General features: G+C 41.2%; 1 protein-coding gene across 2 annotated transcripts in view; it reads left to right on the plus strand.

Moving 5' to 3' along the window:
• The first annotated feature begins 1,937 nt into the window (after nt 1-1,937).
• LOC142160429 (chloride channel CLIC-like protein 1) overlaps nt 1,938-23,144 on the plus strand; it is a 284,558-nt gene continuing 263,351 nt past the window's right edge. For both annotated transcript variants that reach the window (XM_075215316.1, XM_075215317.1), the window contains exon 1: nt 1,938-1,995. The gene's annotated coding sequence lies outside the window, so the exon portion shown is untranslated. The remainder of the gene's footprint in view (nt 1,996-23,144) is intronic.

Below are 23,144 nucleotides of genomic sequence, written 5' to 3' on the forward strand. Positions count from 1 at the left end.
AGAGAGATATTCTAAAATATTTTTCATAAAGAATATCTTTTTCCTCAGCCGAGATTTTTAATTGGTTAGGCACAATTGGATAGTTGTCCGAAATGCCTATGACCTACCCTGCATGTGGGACTCCACCCTTATTTATCGATTTTGTAGACAGGTCAGACAGGTTTCTTCTACTCGTCTTCTTAATTATGTACCTTTCTCTCAGGAATGGGCACTTCTCGGAATGACTAGTATGCCTTCAAGACTGACTAAAGGAAGGAAAAATCTTCCACTTATCATACCTGCTGTAGCCAGACAATGGATCTTACAAAAGTGGGTTAAGTTAATGACAGCCTCCCCCATGTCCCTCTTTAAGGTAAAATTATTCTATGCTTTCTGTATGACTGGATAGAATATTCTCTGCAAGTAGACATGTACTGAATATTTCTTCAAGATTTTGGAGAGTTTTATTGACGCATTACCCATTAAATTCAAAATACGAAATTCATACATGTTGTGAACATAGAATAGTATGAGACCAGAACACTCCTTGATAAACCTCCAATAGTGTTCACATCTGATGCTTCAAATACCTAAATAAAGAAAAAGTGAAACCAGAGTTGTTTAGGAATAAGTCTAAATTGCTACGTGTGTAGGATGTAGAGGTGGAAACTATGGTAATTTGCTCCAACTACCTATAGAATATGCTTCTAAGAGCTATTGTTTGTTGCCATAATACCTGTATTTCTATTGTCTACAACTATGTAATTTAACATTTACTTTGCTATTTTGTTGTTATTCTTAATTACGCTAATAAAAAAGATTATAAAAAAAGAAAAGAAAAACCTAAAAAGTTTGCAAACCTCATTTGGTTTTGCACATAAGGCATACTTGCCAAGTTTTGGTGCAATGTCCTGTTGGCAAGAGCAGGAGCCGGAGCTTCACTCTGACCCCCTGCTGTGCAGTGGCGGATCCAGGGGGGGGGGGCGTTTGGGGCGATCGCCCCCCCTAGCAAGGGCTTGCTGCCGGCGGCTGCACAGTATATGCAGGTCCGTTCAGCAGTGACAGTGTGCTGCCCGGCTGCTCTGATTGTGTTTTAAACACAATCGGAGCAGCGGGGCAGCACACTGCCACTGCTGAACGGACCTGCACAAACTATGCAGCCGCCGGCAGCCTTAGACATCAGAAAGGGGGCGGGGCCTAAATCACCCCCCTAAAGTCGCCCGGGGTAAAGTTATTGTCTAGATCCGCCCCTGCTGCTGTGCAATGGTGCGATTCACGTCATCGCAATTCAGGAGCTTCCTAGGCATTCTGGGAGAGTATGCAAGTATATTCAATTAGGATTTACGCCCGCAATTACACACAGCTGCGCGTGTAAAGTGTCATTACGGTACCGCAACATTGCAACATTATCCCATATATATTGAATTTACATAATATCAGTTGGTAAAATATGCTGAACAATAAAAGTGGTACTGTGCATTTGAATGCCAGAAAGCTTCAAGGAGAAAATTTCTATAATTTGTATATAAATGTATTACTCAGAATAATGTATTTAATAATATATTACTACATTAAAAATATACATCACATTACTTTCTAATAGTACAGTGCACTTCTGATAGACTTTATTGCAGACATTATCAGTGTGTAATCCGCCTGTGCCTGTGTATAAATCCTATTATGATGATCCTCTTTATCAGATTACACAGCAGCTCATCCTGATAACTCCGCTTCTGGATTGTCATAAATGGTGATTTGTTGAATGTTTTACTGTTGAATCTTTGGAAATTTGTTCATCTGGATTATGTAAAATGGGTTGCCAGTGAAATCGATTTTACTCTGATAGTTGTAGTAAGGTCGCTGTCCACTAGATGTCCCCAAAGTCACACACTAACTCTGCCACTGATATCACGCTTCCTGCTTCTGCTATGCTTTTTGGTCCTTTGCAGGAGCCATAGTGGTGGCAAAATTAAACACGGACATAAACACAGGGAGAAGAAGAGGGCAGAGAGCTCGGTAAGTAATAGTCTGGATAGCAGATATACGGCCAGTGGCTTTCTACATATTGCTGGAGAGCTACATGCTGCCTTAGCCTTGTAAGGACTGAACCCAGACACATATTGGCAAATCTTCGTTATTTGATTTATTGTTACATAACTGTCTCCATTAAGTAGGCTGGCACTGTATATATTGCACTCCTGAAATTAAATAGAGCATGTCCTGTATTTTAATGCTGTTGTAATATAAAATGATCACTGGTGACTATAGAAACAATAAGTATGTATAAATTGGGGGTATGTGAAATACAGATGCTACACAGGTGCTCTAATAAGTTCACATATGTGTCATCAGTTTCTGACATGCATGCAAGCCACATGCATGGGTCTTAATTGTAATAAAGCATGCGACATGTCAGTCCCGATTTAGCTGAATACCTATCTATATGATTTGTCAACGCTAAGAATAATGTACCCCCTGTAACTCTTACATATTGTGAATTGGATGGCCGATTCTGCCTTTTTAGCCCAAATTGGTCCCAAAACACTGTTGATCCCAGTCTATATCTGAAGGGAGCTAATAGGTGGTAGTTGTGTTGGATAATGCTATCACCTGACCATGTATGTAGGCATTATCTCACCAAGCTAATGGTGCCATATTTGGCTCAAGCATTAGATGAGTGTGTATGGACGTATTTTGTAAAATCTGGTAGAGAACTGGCCTCTGGGCCCGACTGCCCTTGTATATGGGCACCTTAGAGATATTACAGCTCACAGAAACTGAAGGTTGAGTATTTTTATAGAGGATGGGGAACTCTGAGTGACTTCTGATACTCATCCTAATTTACAGGAGCTGTGGTGTTATTATCTTTATCACACTTATTTAAATTCTAGAAAAAAATTAATTTGTTGAATTGCTTTTAAACATTACTAGCAATCAGACTATTCTATCACATTGTTCATGTTATACTTTGACACATCTCTTTTTCCCACTCACTTTCCTCCTATCTGTGCTTTATGAAGCAGTGAATTGCTCTATGAGTGATCACCTAAAAAAATATAAAGAGTATAACACCACGTTTGGTATCCCAAATAGGTGAATAGGAAAATATAAAAATAATACTTAAATTTTCGCTGTAGCTCGCTCTCTTCTTCTTTTTACTCCTCGTTATCATGGGTCAATAGGTCAACATGTGGAAAAAAAATACATAAAACATAGTGTAATTGCATTATAAGCCCAAAACTATATATATATATATATATATATATATATATATATATATATATATATACATATATATATATATATATATATATATATATATACACACACACACACACACACACACACACACACACACACACACACACACAATAAGTGTCCAGTTCACTCCAGTGTTAATGAAGTACTTTTCTTCACACTTCCAATATATTCCAAGTGACGATATCTGTTTTCCCAAAGGTGCTATCCCCTTGTGGTAATGCACTTACTAGCAGTATTCTTGTAATTAGTCTTTGTACAAGGTTTTATAGATTGATGTATCTTCCACAATTGCCTTTCTTTTTCTTTCTTATTCAATTTTCTCATAGACAAATATATATGGAAACATAAATAAAGGCAAATCTAGTGTATTTTTTTTTTAAATTAAATTAATCATTTTTTTAATAAGTAAAATACACACTCACATATAAAACAAAATAATCCAGCAAAATTTGTGAATAAGGAAGTCACAATGTACATCAAGATTGACAATTCCCCCGGGTGCTTTTAGGTCACTGGATATTCACTCCAAAAAGGTGATAGTACTGGTAAGGCGACTGGCACAACAAAATAAGCCCCACACCACCAACTTGTTTTGACCGTGGTATAATGGTCTTTCTCCTTCATCCCCTCTGGGGGACACTGCTACCATGGGGTTGTATGAGGGCACATGGAGTTGGTACTTAAATAGTTAACAACTAAGTTTGCTGCTGACTCCTCCCCTCTGCAATCCCACAGACCTCAGTTTTGTTTAAGTGCCCAAGGAGTTGGGCTGTGTTTAGTACTGCTTAGCAGTACTTGCTGCTTAGTTTTAGATTTTATTATTTTTATTAGATTACTGGTATGAGTGTAGGTGAGGATGGATGTATTTAAAAAAAAATTTCCTCACAGATTTCAAATGGAGCAATGCTCCGTTTTCCTTTAAAAAAGAAGAAGAAGAATATTTATAAAAGAAAGACCCCACAGCTCAGTGTGGTGTTTATTGATCAAGAGCAGTGACAGCGCTAAGCGACTGTTACTGCATTGTCCCGACGGTTACGGCACTGCCACAGGCAGAGAGTGCCGCACTCCGTCCGAGGACTGGACATACTGGGAGATACCAAGTCCCCTGCTGAGGCGGAGGGGGGACTTTGGATCTCATAGAGCCCTAGGAAGAATTCCGAATGGGCATTGATACAGGAGCACAATGCAGTGTGGCAGCCTGAGCTGATAGAGGCTTCTTATGGGCGTTTGAACCAGCGGGGAGTGAGTGAGAGATTCTCTGGCTGTCAGTGGTATGCTCCGGAGCAGGAGATATTCGCACCTTCTCCTGTCATCGCAGTCGGACTTCAGAGGCACCTCAGAGAGTTCTACTGCTGATGGCTTCTCCTCACAATTCCTCCTTGTGTCAGCTAAGTTCCCCATAGGGGATATATATATTAAAAAAAGAAAAGAAAACACCAGTGCTGGTAGTGTAAAGGAGACCCCCCTGGTGATTGGTACACTCCAAAGGCAGGAAAATTCAGCTAGAACTGACTGAAATAATGGAGAATCCATCTGCTGCTGGCTTCCCTTCATTGACAATTGCACTAAGTACCCCAGTTGTTTATGATATAAGTCAGCAGAGGTTTGTTTGTTTATGTATATATATCTGTTTACAAAAGGCATATATGGTTATAACTAGACTCTTATAATCTGCACTTAGGTGATTTTATACAATATCTTCCACTTTTACATTATTATTACCACAGATATTTATATTACTGTTTTGAGGCTATTAGCCAAAGTCAGAACTAGTAATTATTTTACTGTATTTCTATCTGTGCAGAATTTTATAGCTGTTCACAATACCTGTCAAATTATCTGTGGGGTAAAGAGACCAGGGGGCCGTTTGTGCTCAGTGTGACACTGTCCTCGGCAGCTAAGTACCCCACTGGGGGATAACTAGTTAATGAGGCTCCTTGTGGTAATAGAGAGAACACTGTCTATATATATATATATATATATATATATATATATATATATATATATATATATATATATATATATATATATGTTAACCCGTGCATGATACTCATGCATTCTAGTCAAATCAAGATACTTAAGGTCTTAAAAAGGTTCTTGTCATGCATTTGGGCCTAGCCCAGGCCTCCTCAGGGGAAGAGCGTTACTTCCCGACGCAAGCGGCCTTTTTAATGTGTGTTCATGAGGTAAAATTACCTCACGAAAATGAGTTTGACCCCTCAACTCGTAAATTTAGCCTTTACTACCCCTCCCGCGGGGGGAAGGGGGGATGATGGAAGTTAACTGACTTGACTATTCTAATTTTTTTGTCAAATAATGTCAGTATACCAAATTTCAGGTCAATTGGATGAGCCCTTTCTGAGAAAATAGTTTTTTACACACACACACACACACTAACGCACGCCTCTACACATGTGTGTTCATGAGGTAAAATTACCTCACGAAAATGAGTTTGAGCCCTACCAAATTTCAGCCCTTTTTGAAATTTTTTTCCCACACACACTAAGGGCTAGATTTACTAAGTTGCGGGTTTGAAAAAGTGGGGATTTTGCCTATAGCAACCAATCAGATTCTAGTTATCATTTTGTAGAAGGTACTAAATAAATGAAAGCTAGAATCTGATTGGTTGCTATAGGCAACATCCCCACTTTTTCAAACCCGCAGCTTAGTAAATCTAGCCCCAAGAATTTAGTAGGTCAGTGTATAACTCTGCCCAGCAGGTGGCGCTGCAACTTGGTTTTTTTTTTCCACACACAGACAGACAGACGCCACTAAGCATTTCTATATTAGATATATATATATATATCTACCTACAGTTTAGAGTTTTATTATAGAAGGATCTAAAGTTAATGGAGACAGTATTTTACATGAATGTACAGTCAATGATTGAGACATAATTTTATTATTCAGAGATTCATTTCTATACTGTTTTAAGGCATTAGCCAGGATCAAAACAACGTGGTTATACTATCTATTATCTCTGTGGTCTGATTGTTTATGGCCTGTCTGTTTCTTTTTAAAAAAATAACATATAAAAACTGAGGAGGAGCATGTTATTTTCCTATAGGACTGCTCCCCCTTCACAAATTGGTCTGTTCCTTTAAACCAATTCTCAAAACTGGACAGTAGACAGTTGAAAAAGTTCCTGAGCAGTTTTACTTCACAAGCACTGATCAGCAGTATATACTGTGTGTGACTGACAGGCTGCTCTCTATCAGCAGTATATACTGTGTGTGACTGACAGGCTGCTCTCTATCAGCAGTATATACTGTGTGTGACTGACAGGCTGCTCTCTATCAGCAGTATATACTGTGTGTGACTGACAGGCTGCTCTCTATCAGCAGTATATACTGTGTGTGACTGACAGGCTGCTCTCTATCAGCAGTATATAATGTGTGTGACTCACAGGCTGCTCTCTATCAGCAGTATATGCTGTATCTAACTGACAGGCTGCTCTCTATTAGCAGTAGACTGTGTCTGTCTGACAGGTTGTTTTCTATCTGCGGGTACTCTGCCCTAGACATGGTTCTGGAGGGATGAGTACATTACATCAGTTTTGCCTTACACATATTTGTACAAATAGATTTCTGTAGAATATTTACTAATTCCTTCACATAGTTATCAACTGATTGTTGAGATTCTTCTATTGTGAGGATTATTCTGAGATATATATATATATATATTTGATACAGGATTGTGTTGGGTACTATGATTAGCCAAGCAACCGCAGGTAAAGGTACTTTACTGCCGGTGAATGCCCCTAAATCACGAACTACGTGTTTTGGGTCTTTTTGGAAATCCTTTCTTGCGAACACGGACTATTAAGTTCAGCCCGCCAATAGAGGTAGTCTCCTTGCAATTCGAGGACAGTTGCAAATGGGTGAAGATGCTTACTCTAGAAGATGTCCGAATCCCAAGATCTTAAAATAAAAAAAAAATAAAAAAAATATTAATTATAATGGTGCACAAAACAGGACGGATCATTTCTAAACCTCAAGGGGCTAAAACAACATCTACGAGTAGACAAGTTTCGGATGGAAACAGTCCTTTGTTTTTACAGTAGGAAGCTCCCATTATCAATTCAGGACTTTCCCCTTTGGCTTTCCAGAGCCCAGAGAGTTTTCGCAAAGATTATGGTGGTAATGGCAGAACATTTACATGCCTTGTGAGAGAACATTATTCCGCATTTGGACTATTTTCTCCTCAAAGACTTATCAGGTCCTTTTCTCTATTAGCATCTGACCCTGTCTATTCGAATTCTGGAGCAACACAGTTGGATAATTAATTATTCCAGATCCCAGTTGATGCCCTCACAGAGGATGAGGTTTCTAGGATTAATAATGGACACCACTTTTCAGAAGTTTTTTTTAATTTTTTAAATTTTTTTTCCAGAACCTTCTCTACAGATCCCTACAACTCTCTGTAGGGTTAATCCTGAGTCACCCTGGTCCTTCCATGTGCTTGGGTATGGGGATTCTAAGGTTGATGTTCAAAACCATCCCATACGGTTGTTTCCACTGTCGCACGTTCCAGTGGAATCTACTAAGACATTGGACATGTCCCCCTTTTTCATCTGGTGACCCAACGAATCAGACTCTCCACGGAGATTGTCAACCTCTGAAATGGTGGCTAGTTCAAAAGCTTCTGATGATGGGCCGATATTTTGTCCTGTGGTCTTTGATTCTGGTGACCACAGATGCCAGTCTGAAGGGCTGGGGAGCTGTTGTTCTCCAGCTTTGTCTCCAGGGTCTTTGGAAAGACAGGGAGACGCTTTGGCCCATAGATGTTTTCTAGCTAAGAGCCATGCTGTTAGCCCTCCAGGGAGCTCAGTCTCTCCTTCAAGGAAAACCAGTCCACCTCCAATCCTTCAATGTCACTGCAGTGGCATATGTAAATTGCCAAGGAGGAACAAGAAGTGCAGAAGCTATGCAGGTAGCGGAACAGGTCTTCTTGTGGGTGGAGAAATTTTTTTCAGCGATTTCGGCAGTGTTTATTTCCGGAGTGAAGAACTAGAAGCGGATTATCTCAGCAGGCATGCAATCCTTCCGGGAGAATGGGAACTGCATTCTCAGGTGTTTTCAGGAGTTAGTTTGGAAATGGGCCTGCCAGATCTAGATCACTAGGTTCCAAGATTCTGGCTGTGGAGGTAATGTCCATGAGGTTGGACTCCTGTTTAGGATATCACTTTCCACCAATTCCGATGATTCCTCAAGTCCTAAGACGAGTACTGTTGGAATGTTTTCCGATGATTCTGGTGGCACCGAATTGGCTCGGTTGGCTCTTGCTGGCAGTGAAAGGGTCAGGCTGGACTTTTCAGTCAAGAACCATTTACACCATCCGCACTTGCCTCGGCTGGCTTTAATGGCGTGGCTGTTGAAGCCAACCTCTGACGGTCGATGAGGTTCTCTTCCAGGGTAGTGCAGACCCTTATAAAGGCTCGGAAGCCGGTATCAGCTAAGATCTCTCACAAGGTGTGAAGGATCTATGTACTTTAGGGAAGAAGTGTCATAACCCTACCTTTTTCAGATTAGCCGTTTTCTGGTCTTTCTTCAGGATGGGTTAGAGATGGGACCAAGACTGAGTTCTTTGAAGGTTCAGGTCTCTGCGCTTTCTATTTTATTTCAGCGCCAGTTGGCTTTACTCCCTGACGTTTGTACTTTCCTTCAAGGGGTTATTCATGTTACGTTTCTCCGTTGGCCCTGTGGGATTTGAACTTTGTTATTGAGGTTCTTCAGCGGCCTCCATTCGAACCCCTGGAGTTGACTGATCTGCTTTTCTTGACGTGGAAGGTGGTGTTTTTGCTGGCCATTGCATCTACCAACGTATGTCGGAGCTTGGAGTCTTGTCCCGTAGGGGTCTTTATCTGGTGTTCCATGAGAATAGGACGGTTCATAAGACTGTACCTACTGTCTTGCCTAGGGTGGTTCCTGGTTTTTATTTGAATCATGAGATAGTGGTTCCGGCCTTTAGAGAAAGGATTACTCCTTCTGGGCCTTCTTCCTCTGTTAGTCTGGACGTGGTCTGGGCTTTACAGGTTTATGTGGACAGGACTTCTGCTGGTTGCAGGACTGACTCTCTTTTTGTTCTTTATGAATTTCAAAGGAGAGGTTGGCCGTCCACCAAGCAGGCCACTGCTCGTCGGATCAGATCTATGATTAAGCTTGCTTATGTGTAGATATCTACCTGTGCCTCAGGTTCTTACGGTGCACTCTACTTGTGCGGTGGGGGCTTCCTGGGCTGCTCGCCATGGAGCATCTGCAGAGCAGCTGGGTAGGGTGGCGACCTGGTCCTCAGTTCATACCTTTACGAGGTTTTGCCAGTTCAACATCTTTGCGTCTGCGGACACCAATGCTTTGCAAGCTAGTAGACCAGAGAATTCTATCCCTTAGGGGCTACTTTAGAAGGTCCCCATGGTAGCAGTGTCCCCCAGAGTGGATGAAGGAGAAAAGAAGATTTTTGTACTTACGTTAAATCTCTTTCTCTGATTCCATCTAGGGGACACTGCGTTCCCTCCCTTTTGCTGTTCTACAATTAGTTGTGTTGTTGAGCCCTTTTCTTGGGACTTCAGTATTACTGAGGTCTGTGGGATTGCAGAGGGGAGGAGTCAGCAGCAAACGTAGTTGTTAACTATTTAAGTGCCAACTCCATGCGCCCTCATACAACCCCATGGTAGCAGTGTCCCCCAGATGGAATCGGAGAAAGAGATTTAACGTAAGTACAAAAATCTTCTTTTTTCAAGGTGGATAGGGTGAAGTTACAGGGGCTCCATTTTATACTAACCATAACCAATTAAATTATAGGCAAGTATTAGACTTAGATACAGATATAGGAATCAAATGTTAATATGAAAGAGGGAATGCTTAATCTGGGTGTTGAGAGCTATGAAGTGTGGCTGTACTTATATCCTCTGCAACAACTGCTGGCCTGAGAGGTGTAGCTTGGGCATGTAAGGCTGTACAATAGAGGATGGGAGCTGTATCTGTGGTATCAGGGAAATCGTGCTTGTGGAGGATGGGGGAGCTAGAAATTTTTCAGTGGATAAGAGCTAGAGAAAGTCAGGGGACAGGTTCGAATTAGGTTGTCAGAATGCACAGATTATATATTTTACTGTCAGTTTGTCTGGTTAAGTGTTACCTTTTGTGTTATGTAATTATAGCCAGTGGTGGAAGTGTGGGTGTATATGGTGGTGGTATGCCATACCGCCACTTCTCCTACTGCCCTCATTGTAAAACTATCAAATTCCATTCACTTACGTTCCCATTACATTTTCATACCGTCACTTCTAAATTTCCACTTCAACCACAGATTGTAAATATTAAAACTAGCTGAAGTACCCGACATTTAAATCTTCACGTTGTTAAGTTATCAATGACTTGGATATAATTGTCAACCTTTTAAAAATAATTAGCAGGTTAGCAGCTCTTCTAACACACCCATGAGGTGGTTGCCCAGTGATGTTTTTGTTTTTATATTAAATGGCATCCACATCTATCCAGTGGAAGGCCCAGAACAGGCTCCCCGGTTCTGCCCAGCGTACACTGACGGGAGGTCTGACGGGTACCCTAACCTCCCTAAAACCTGGTCAGGATCCTACTGGATCACCTCACGTTGGTTTCAATTGGTGCATGGGTGCCCAAATGCATAACCGGACAGACAAACAAACCAATTTAATTTAAAGTTCTTTTGAAGATTAATACCTGGTTTGTGACACTTGTTTAAATGCCTGTGTACATAGTACACTTAACTCCAACATAACATGGAAGAAACTGCACTACAATTATAATGTGCTTTAAAGTTAGAACTCCTATTGTATGCAATATGCAGATATTGACAATTACATGTGTTTTTTTAGGACAGAGGAAGTTGTATTGTCTATATGCCCTGAATAAGAAGGAAAAAAGTACAGAAATTATTTACAACAAAACAAGTGGTATATGTGTACATATAGAGAGAATAGCAACAAAACAAATATTGAAAATTACATCTAAAATACAGAACAAGGGAAGTAAGCCAAAAAAGAAAAACAATTTTTATAAACTCTCCTACTACCTTCAAGTCAGAATAAAAACAGGCAATCAGCACTGTCAGTCCTTAGACGCTGACATAGCCTTAAAAACACTTATTTTATAATTCCATGTTAGTGGCTTCTATCATCACATGTGCAAGTATATACAGGTAATTCTGCAATGACTTTTTCTGCAATGATGACACCACCACAGTCACATAACATGACACGTAGCGTCAGAATGTTCATAACATAAAAATCCCCCCCCCCTCTCTCTTTCCTCTGCCATCATGGCTACCAAGGAGCTTGATGACTGTTTCAGACTAAGAGATCAGGCTCCACTCTACTGAAAATGTGCAGGAGAGAGATACTTTTTTTTTTTGCAAAGGGAACACAGGGAGAACTCCCTGGAGAAAATGTAATGTAAATGAAGTAAAATGAAGTGTGCTGTAGACTGTATTATTACTTATATGGCATTTTAGCTTGATTGTTCAGAAAAATATGGCAGTGGGCAATGCAAAATTGCTGAAAAATATTTTGTGTTTTCAGAGCTGTTCTGACACAGTTATGTAATTTCTTTTTTCATGGTAAAAGGGGAGAGACCAGATTTGAAATGGTTACATACTGATTCCTAATCTCTTAAGGCGATGGACACTTCTGCGTAGATAGATTGTGGTTGGCATTTCTTTAACAATGTTTTGTCGGTGTGGTACAAATACACTAGAGGGCGCCAGAAGCTTTATATTTCAAGAATGCAAGGTTTTTTTTTGTTTTCTTTTTAAATCTGTTTTTTGAAAGCAAGCGCAAACAGAGCAAATACACAATGTCCCAAAACACACAACAAAGTTTTATAGCTATTGTATAACTTAAATAACATAAAGTAAAATAAAACTGGTAGCGAAGAAATATGTGAACTTGGGCTTTAAAGCTGCACTACCTCCTAGAGTAAAATTTGTCAAAAATTTTTACTTGGTGCTCTTTGCCTGAGCAGATTCCTGGTGGCTGCTACATGCGTTTTTTTTTCACTGCCCTAGCTGAAAAGGGGGTGAGGGTATTGATCGGGAGGACCAAACACAAGCCTCAATAAAGTGACGATTGGCAGTTTCTGATTGTTCCTTTCACTCCCCTTATCCTAAAGCCACTATTTTAAAGTAAAGAATGGAATTGATTTTCTAGTTCTGTTATATATAACTGATGCTACCCCAACAATGACCGCTGCATAGGAAGTCCCCGTGACTGCAGCTTGGGGGAGTAGCACATTAGTATCATTTTACAGTAGGTGGTAGTGGAGCTTTAATTGAAAGAAATGTACCTGTCTTAGGTAATGTTGTTAACATTAATACCTGGACAATGTGATTCGTATATAACTCACATTGTCCATGTACCAATTGCAGACATTTAGAATATCCATGCCCAGTTTCAGAGGCTTAAGAGCTTTCACAACCTTGTAAAGTCCTGAAGAAAAAGGCTTTCGTTTTGGTACATGTAGATGAATGCAAGGGGGGATCAAGTTTTTTCTGTGTTATTGTGGCCAATAGAACACCCTATAAATGTTCTGCTGCTATTATTCTCTCATCTAAATGGAAGTGCAATTATATTATTATTTATTTTTATAGTTGTGAAATAAACCACTTCATGTATATGTCGTTTTAAGTTTATAATTTACTATTTCGAGATTTAGCTATTTGTAGCTTTCACTGCGGTGACGGTGTAATCAGGGACACTTGGTCTACAAAAATCCCTACTGGTAGTACAGCTCCTTGTTTAACATTTCATGGGAAATATGTAATTATCCCTCAATTTTAAGGGTAGCACTAAACTTATTTTTCTTTGGCTAAGTATGTACTTTCCCATATATCTGCTGTATATTGCTGATAGCCATCTCCGACACCGTTCCTGCATTTGTTAGTTCTGATGACTGTTCATTTAAAAATGGCATACAGATCCTACATATCTTGGTGTGCATGAGATATTATATGAGATATAGGTGTATAGGAACACTCCTGAATATGAATGTTCAGGTGTATTCTCCAGCATTCAAATTTAGACAGATTGTGCCATTGTCTCTTACCTGTCCTTGCTCTTCTCTCTTGCAACTTTGTTATCCTCTCGTTGGCTTCTGGAAAGTTGGCGTCCTTTTTTGAAAATGCAAAAATGTATTATAATGCAAACCCTGAATGATTAGGCCCTTTAGTTAAAACAAAACACTCCATTATGGCCAGCTAAAAGTACCCCATTGGACAGGCATATATAAGCAATATCTGAATATTTGTTGTCAATCAAATACAAACCTCTACCAGCCCCATCTCAATAATATTTAGTTTTCTAGTGATTGCTGAGACCACCCATGTGACCACCACACAATCATGAGATTCTGCCCCCCAAAGCTGCTCTATTTTTTAAAAAGCCCCTGCAGCCATTTTCCTTAACCACAACCCCCCCCGCACAGCCATTTTCCATAACCCCTGCTGCAGCCATTTTCTTTACCTCCCACCCTGCATCCATCCCCCTTGCAGCTATTTTCCTTACCTCCACTCTGCTAGCTAGCTATCCCCCCCCGTCACATCAAAACTCCCCCAGTCACATATATCAGCCCCCCTCCTCTACCCTCCTTCATACATATCAACCTCTCTACCTCCCTATAGATTTTCATGGCAGCCCCCCCCTCCCACCCTATAGATTTGTATGACAGTCCCCCTCTCCCTCCCTATACATATGCATGACAGTCCCCCCTCTCCCCACCCTATAGATATGCAGGGTAGTCCCCCCCCCTCCCTATAGATATGCAGGGTAGTCCCCCCCCCTCCCTATAGATATGCAGGGTAGTTCCCCCCCTCCCTATAGATATGCAGGGTAGTTCCCCCCCCTCCCTATAGATATGCAGGGCAGTTCCCCCTCCCTATAGATATGCAGGGCAGTTCCCCCCCCTCCCTATAGATATGCAGGGCAGTTCCCCCCCTCCCTATAGATATGCAGGGCAGTTCCCCCCCTCCCTATAGATATGCAGGGCAGTTCCCCCCCCCTCCCTATAGATATGCAGGGCAGTTCCCCCCCCTCCCTATAGATATGCAGGGCAGTTCCCCCCCCCTCCCTATAGATATGCAGGGCAGTTCCCCCCTTCACTTACCTGTAGTTGTGCTAGCGTCGCTCCTCTCCTCAGATCAGCAGATAGGAAGTGAAGACGTCCTGCTTCCTGTCTGCTGCACAGCAACAGGCAGCCTGGCGATTGGCTGTGTGTTGCTAACCACTGACCACCAATGCTTTTGATCGTCGAGCCCTCCACCCCCCGCGGCGATCCCGCGGCGATCCCCAGCGGCGACCCCCCCCCCCTCCCCCACCCCGAAAAAAAAAATGAATGGAAAAAAAAAAAAAAAAAATTTTAATTTTTTTTTTAAAAAAAAATAAAAATACCCACAGTGCAGCACCCCCCGGGACCCAGCGCCCCAGGCTGCAGCCTGGTCAGCCTAGTGGTTGATCAGGCCCTGGCATTCCCTATAACAAATGTATGGAGCCAGCTACTCTCCCATTTCACTGTATCTTTCTGTGCAAAATTCTCATTGTGTTGTCACTGCTTGTATTTTTGATGGATTGCCCTTGATATTGCAGCAAAATGATACCATTTAACTTTAATGGTAAATTATTTTTGGTTTCAAGATTTTGGAAGAGCCACAGGAGATGGCCGAAATTGAAAAATAAATGACTAATCTCAGACAGTTCCAAAAAAATACAAATGCAAGTTACAGTATCTATATGACTTGTATTTTTAAATATGCTTAGTCTGAGACATGTCAGTACCTACCCCAGACACCTAGGGGTATATAGTTACTAAACTGTGGGTTTGAAAAGGTGGAGATGTTGCCTATAGCAACCAATCAGATTCTAACTGTCATTTTGTAGAATGTACAAAGTAAATAACAGCTAGAATGTGATTGGTTGCTATAGGCAACATCTCCACCTTTTCAAACCTGCAGTTTAGTAAATATACCTCCTAGAGTTTCGATGTAGCTCCTCTCACGTCACACCATACCATGTGTTTATGCCTTCCACTCCAGGGATGCTGCATGCCGCATTATCGTTGATGTGAAGATTAGCTTGCGTTACATTGCGCGCAGAGGAGGAGCACTAGAGTCCTGATGATGGGAGCTACAGAGAGCAAATTGTGCCACAAGCTTGTTATACCACAAAAAGGATTCTGTCATATTCTCTCCCATAGAGCTTAATAGAAGTCTTTTAGTAAGCTTTATAATAGAGGACAGCATGGACTACCTCATGTGGCACAACTGGCTCCTGGTGGCTCCCATCTTCAGGTAACGGTGATGGCAGTGCATTAGCAACGAGATATCCAAAAGACTTCATCCGTTAAATTCAAATGCAACAACGTGATACTGTACAAAATGCTCTGCTTCCACCTTCTCACTTATTTTCCTACTGCAGTCACAGTGCTGATTAATTCCGGAGACAGTTGTTTTTAAACAGCAGCCATTGTTTCAGACCATGCAACCGTAATAGGAAAAGAAGTGGAAAGTTTGGAAGCAGAGCGTTTTGTATCTGGTTTGCAAGTTTTTTTACAGCTGTGTTCACTACACCCAATGTTTGTCTGCTTGAGTTAGTATGTTTGTAACATCAATGTTCTGTTTAGATTCCACAAAGTATGGTTGTGCAATTTTCTGAGTATAGCCTGACACACCCTGATTCTGTACTGATTGAGAATGACTAAATGTATAACTTTGGAGCTTATCTAGGAGGTGTGAAAAGTGTGTTTCACAAAGGCAAAATACATTCCAGGTTATGTAGAGTGCTATATTCTTATAATGTGTCATAGAATTTGTTACGGAAGAAAGCCACTAGAGAGAGACGGGGGACTACATAAAGATGGTGGAGGTAGCAAGTTCAGACAAAGTCTAGGCAGACCTCATGAAGCATCTAATTTACACATGCTCCACACATGCTCCCAGGCTTAATCACCTCCACAGGTATTTTTATCTGTATTTTTTTTTTCTTTCAAGAAATAACACCTACTGTGTTTGTTCGTACTGCCTGCGGGAGATGTCTTAGGATATTGCTTAACTATTAATAATGTCAAGACTCCTTGATTGCTCTTATGTGTGTTAATGGAGTGTACTAACCTGTCTTTTCTCAAATTAAAACCAGCTCTGACAGACTGTGAAGGTGTCCAGAAAGTAAATCCTCACCGAGGTGTGTGGGAGGCAGTGTGTACAGCTTGTTAATGAGGCTAAGATTGAATGCGTGTCTAATTCATGGCAAATAAAGGGATTAAGGGCCCTGTGAACGAAACTGTGTTTTGTTTTTGTTTTTAAATTAACATGTTGTTCAGCTCAAGAAATGGTTCCATGTTCTCCATGGAGGTCATGACAAGTTGGTGCATATTTTTTTAAAATGTTGCAGTAAGACATGGCAACCAATCAGATGTTTGTTGTTTTATTATCTAAACTGCAGTGAAAAAAAGGATAACTTGAATCTTTATAACTGACATAATTTGAGCCTTTTGCCCTGTATCAACACCCCTCTATGTAATGTCTTGAAGATGGTGGGATGATAGAAAGTGGAAGAAATAAATATATATATATATATATATATATATATATATATATATATATATATATATATGGATCAAGAAATATGTTTGGCAACTTCTGATCATGTTAATGTAAGACTATGTCAAAGGCCACAAAGGAGGCAGAATACCTTATGTGGCCCTGAAACAGCTGTCTGATAAACCTGCTAGTGAAGATGCATCAGTTAGATGGTCTAGCTGCCATCTTGGACTTAGTCACCTGATCCAGCTCAGCAACTCAAAGTGCTGCTTCTGCCCAGCTGACTGCATTCTCCAATCGGGAATCAACAACCACTGTAAAAGGATGGGCACTACGAGTACGTAGTCATGCTCATTCGGATTGAGTAATACCCCAGAGGTATTCTAGCATTGTCAACAAAATTTTCCGTGACCTTCTCTACAAAACAGTTGTCTACTGGGACGACACCCTTATCTTCTCCAATAATCTGGAATCAGGTCATGCCCAAGGTTTTTTCAGGACTCCGTGCCAGTCGGCACTTCTGTAAATTGGAGAAAACCTTCGAAGTCCCATCCATCTCCTTCTTAGGTTATTTTATTCCTGTTACTGACTTTCAGATGGACCCAGAGAACCTCAAGACGATTCTCAACTGGGCTCTTCCAGCCACTCTCAAGGCGGTCCAACGCATTCTGGGTTCGCAAACTATTACAGAAAACGATTAAAAATTTCTCCACTCATGTGGCTTCTATCACAGTTCTTACAAAAAAGGGGTCCAATCCCTCCAATTGGTCTAAAAAGCTAAAGCAGCATTCCGTTACATTAAGCAACTCTTCATTTCCGCTCCAGTTCTTCGCCAGCCTGGTTTATCCCGACCTTTTATCCTGAAAGTGGATGTCTCTGCAATAGGTGTAGGTGCTACTTTATCCCAACATTTTGAAGTTGGATATCTTCATCCCTGTGGCTATTTTTCTCACAAATTTTCACTGGTAGAGAAAAACTACTCAATAGGAGATCAAGAATTATTAGCCATTACGTTGGCTTTAGAGGAATGGAGACATTTGTTGTCGTCACATATCCTAAAAACCTTCTGTACCTAAAGTCAGCCCTGTGTCTCAATCCAAGACAAGATAGATAGGCCATGTTTTTTTCCAGGTTTGACTTCAAGGTAACCTACCTGCCAGGATCCCAGAATTGTAAAGCCGATGCTCTTTCTCATTCCATGGCTCAAGATGAGGATCTTTGTCTCACCCGAAAAAGTCCCATCAGCGATCCTGTATCCTTTTCTGAAACCAATATTGTTCCTCCCCGTGTTCCTCGAGTCTTTGGGAAAAATTTTCGCAGCTACAGCACTTTGCAAGAAATTGCTTCAATGGGCTCATGCCTCCCGATTTTCCAGACATTCTGGAGTTCAGAAGACTTTCAAATTTCTCCAAAGATCCTATTGGTGGCCTACTCTCAAGCAGGACATCCAATAATTCATGTTCCAGGTATGCCCAACATAAAATATCTAGCCGGACACCTGCTGGCCAACTTCAACCATTGTCAGTTCCTTACCAATCCTGGACCCATATGTCTATGGACTTCATTACTGATCTACCAGTTTCTAATGGGTTTAACACCATCTGGGTTGTAGTTGACAGGTTCTCCAAGATGACCCATTTTGTCCTTCTCACTGGACTACACTCTGCTTTAAAGCTGGCTCAAATGTTTATTCAGGAGATTTTCAAACTTCATGGCTTGCCTTCAGAAATAATCTCCAATCGGAGTGTCCACTTTGTGGCCAAGTTCAGCGGCCTTTGTGTTCAGCTCTTCAAGTGAAGCTCAAGTTTTCGTCTGCCTATCACCCCCAAACAAATGGCCAAACTGAAAGGGTGTATCAGGACTTAGAATCTTTTCTTCACATATTTATCTCATCTTCACAAGACAACTGGAAAGGACTTTTACCCTGGGCAGAATTCTCCCACAATAATCAGTACCACTCCTCTTCTGGGTCTACACCCTTTTTTACAGTCTATGGTCTTCATCCCAGAATTCCTGAGTTCCAGCCTCTTCCTTCTGCCATTGTACCCGCTGCTGATAACACCTTACGTCAGTTCTTACTGTCCGTTCTTCTCTGTTAAAAGCTTCCTCCAATTGCAAAAAAATTGCTGATCGCAAATGTCGAGCTATGCCCAGTCTCAAACCAAGGCATCGAGTCTGGCTTACCACTCACAACCTGAGGCGTAAGGTATCTTCCATGAAATTTACCCCTCTCTACATGGGTTGATGACTTGCTCTATAGGAATGGACCAAATAGCTTACAAACTAAAACTTCCTCCATATCTACGAATCCCAAATTCCTTCCACATATCCTTGTTGAAACCTTTCGTCCTGAATACGTTTCATGTGCACTCCCTAAGACTCCTAAAATCCAAACTCAAGTCGAGCATGAAGTGGAAAGGATACTCTATTCGCAGATTCGTTATGGTCATCTTCGGTACCTTACTTATTGGAGGGGTTACGGCCCAGAAGAACGAGCCTGGATTAAAGCCACTGATGCATATGCTCTATGCTTGTTCCGTATGTTCCATGCAAAATTCCCTTTGAAGCCCAATGCATGTCCAAGGTCCACCCTTAAAAGGAGGGGTACTGTCACACACCAGGCCCTCAGGTCCTGTCACTTACCTCTTCGCTGCCTTTCCAAATTGTCCCTGCGGTCCTCAGGCTCTGCTGGTTTCAGACCTCTCTGTAAGATGCTGTCCACTCTTTCTTAACTCCAGAGAACCCTCCAGAATCAGAGTATGGGTGCAGCCATCTTTGATTCGGTCACATGATTCCTCTCAACCAATCAAGTGGCAACAGCCTCCATTCCAGGTTTTCCTCCAAAACCAGTTCACGGAAGCTGCCATCTTGGACTTCCAAGATGGCAGCAATTCCGAGTGCTGCTTCTTCCCAGCTGACTGAAATCTCCAATCGGGAATCAACAACCAAAAGGACTTCCTGGAGCCCTTACCTGTTGCCAGTGCAACGTTGTATTTCAGACGCCAACCTGTTACCCAAGATAGATAGCAAGATAGATAGCAAGACTGCAGTCTTACTATTAATCCAGCTCTGACATTGCAGTCTGCATTCTGGCTCCAGTCCGATTCCAGCGCTCTGGCTCCATCCACTCTGGTTCCATTTTGGTTACAGCGATCCACTTCCAGCAATTTGATTGCAGTGATCCACTTCCAGCAATTCGGTTGCAGCGATCCACTTCCAACATTCCGGTGGCAGCGATCCACTTCCAGCATTCCGGTTGCAGTCTGGTCCAGCATTCCGGTTCCTGTTTGCTCTCCTCTACTAGTGTAATCACCATCTGCACCAGTTCATTCACTACATGCAGAGGAACATTATCGGACCCAGCTTTGTCTACGTAGTCACCAGTCCAGCTCCAGAAACACAACCCAGTCTGGGTACAGACAGATCCTCAGGTGTGACACAATCACAGGTGACAGTTCTAGCCAAATAACACAGCATTCACACCACTCAATACCACAGTCAATGACCTGATCATAGAATTAGTTGATTACAATGCTTTGACATTGCCATTGCCTCCCGTATGTCCCAGATTTCCACCCATTTTTGACACTGGAAATCTGTGTCAAAGAATATTTATTTTTGTAAGTTTCACTGAATTATCAAAAATACTGTAAATAAACAGACTCATGAGTCAGCATACTTGCCAACTGTCCAAATTTGTGGGGACTATCCCACTGTTGTGCCAGTCAGTACTTTTGTCCTGACTCCTGGACAGTTTGGAGGTGTGTCCTACTGACAGAGGACATGTGTTTTTGAAGGGGGCGGTCTAACACTTCAGAAACCCTCTTGTCTGGTTTCAAACTTAAAGAACCTAAATGTTGGAAGATATGTATTAGGCCTACAGGCTGAGTATACATAATTTCACATAGTTGTCACAGTTTTGTGCTTCAACAAAATAGGAGCTCTACTAAAGTCTTACCTGGTCGGCACCTCTTTAGTGGAAAGGGGTTCAGAGGCTTTGGAAATATTAGCCTACCCCAAACCACCACTAATTTACTAGCTCTGTAGGAAAGTGCAGTGGCTCTTCACAACCTGCCTAGGCTGAGGGAAGGGTGGTGGGGGGCAATGTCATATTTTTCTATATTTCTATATTTTATTTTGTGCTTATTTCATGTTTGGTGCAGTATTAAAAACCATACACTGAACTATACTCTTCATATACCAAGATTTGGGGATTTCGAATTTTTCAAAACTCTCACATCACATGTGATTACGTGCAAACTGCATTTTCATTCGTACTGCAGTTTAAGCTTTAAAACAGCATCTCATGTGTGGCCGTTTATAAAATTGCTCTTTGATAAATAAACTGCAAATAATGTATTTTAGAGATTTATATTAAGTATATTTTAAAATGCACATTTCAGCAATGTAGTTTGAATTATACACAAAACGTTTGAATTTTTTTTTGCATAATTTCAGAAAATGGTTTTATGGAAGAACAGTTTCGTTTTGGGTGTTTTTCATATTGTGGCTTTTTTGTGTAGTTGTAGAAATATGTATATATAGTATTGTGTTTTTATGTGGTCACACATATATGATATCAGTTTACTCTGGCAAACTTCAGACTTTTAAAATGTATTTGGGTATAAACCATTTGGTCTAATTGTCTTCACATATTGAGGTTTTTAAGCAGCACAAAGATCACTAGTGTGATATAAGGTAAAGGCCCAGCTCTCACTGGCATTCATTACATATAATTTAGTAGCTCATTTAATGTATTTAAACAAAAGGTGACACTACAAATGTATACTAGCTTTTAGTCTCATCGTACTACCTAATACTGTTACTAGCATTTGTTAGGGCAGCTATAGGCTTCCATTTGTGCTACAGTTTTCAGAACACATCTCTTTCCAGGGCCGGACTGGCCATCTGGCAGTTCTGGCAAATGCCAGAAGGACCGATGGCCAGTTGGGCCGGTGCAGGGACAGGCGAATTGGGCATTTCAATCTGTTATATTCTATCTGCCATGCCAGGTTCCGGCATGGCAGATAGCAGTCCATGCGCCCGAGCTAATGGGGCCGGCCCTAGCCTATTAGTGGCCGGCCCCAACACTGACTGACATCCTGATGGCTGGCTCCTCCCCAGGAACCAGCCACCTTACTACCGGTTCCGCGCTCCGCCCCCTCCCCCCCCCAGAGATGGATTAAGGGGGGCCCCGGGGGCATGCGCATTGCGGTTCCCATACCCGGAAGCGCCGATGAGCACTGTACACTCACCACAGTGTCCAGCTCACACTCTTGCTGGAGAACACCGGAGCACTGCCACCTGCCCTGCAGCCCCAGGATAACAAACAAGGTGAGATGACAGTTAACTTTCACACTCTGGAAACCGCTCACTATGACCAGGTTCAAGTTGTCCCCTTAAAAGACTCAAAACCATTGGAAAAATCATTGTTTGCTGCAATCTTTATGACTGGATTCTATTCATTCTCTCTGGACACTGTTGTTCTTATGGTACTGCTGTGATTTCCTCAAAGACTGGTTACAATAGCTTTAATTTTGGACATTGCTGCTAGAAATATTTATAAGACCTCATTGAACCTATTTTATGAATTATTTATTTATTATTTGTCTAATTACTATTAACTATTCATAAATTTTATGGTTTTACTGGTTTACATGTTTATTTTATTGCCTTCAGGGCTAGCAACAATTTTATGTATTACTATGGTGAAAGCAAATAAGGGGCTTATAATTATTAGCTGCTGACAGGAATAACGTGTTATCAATCCTGGTAAAATATTAATTCTATTTTTCTCACTCTTTTAAAAATTGGTTATATTGAGCAAATTTAATGTATTGTGTGTTATTTATCAGTATTAAAATGAAATTGATTTAACGCTAGTTAGTCTCATTGAATGATATTTCCTGCATTAAATCAAGTGCTATCAACAATTAATTCCAAATTCAATAACAACAAATATCTTTGGAAATAGATGAGGATCCAGGTTTAGTTGAATAACACACTTAAAAATCTACGCACTACAGGCATTATTCCATTCGCATCCAAAATTCCTAAAATTGATACGGTATCAGCCTAGAACCTTAACCTTCACCCACTGAATTCCAATATATATGTATATATACATACCTACCTTGCGATCTAATTACAGCGACTAACAAAATCAATGACGCCTAACTGCATTGTGTACATATATCCATTATTAACGTATGACAGCAGGTGTGAAGAAAGCAGCTCCAGTAGCGGGCTATAGCGCCACATGGAAGAAGGTCAGGGAAGGGTTTGGGTTGGGAGGGTTTGAAGGGGCTTTTAATGTAATACGGGTGGAGGCGTGAACTATTAAT

Source organism: Mixophyes fleayi, chromosome 6 (genome assembly GCF_038048845.1).
Source record: "Mixophyes fleayi isolate aMixFle1 chromosome 6, aMixFle1.hap1, whole genome shotgun sequence".
Lineage (NCBI taxonomy): Eukaryota > Metazoa > Chordata > Amphibia > Anura > Limnodynastidae > Mixophyes > Mixophyes fleayi.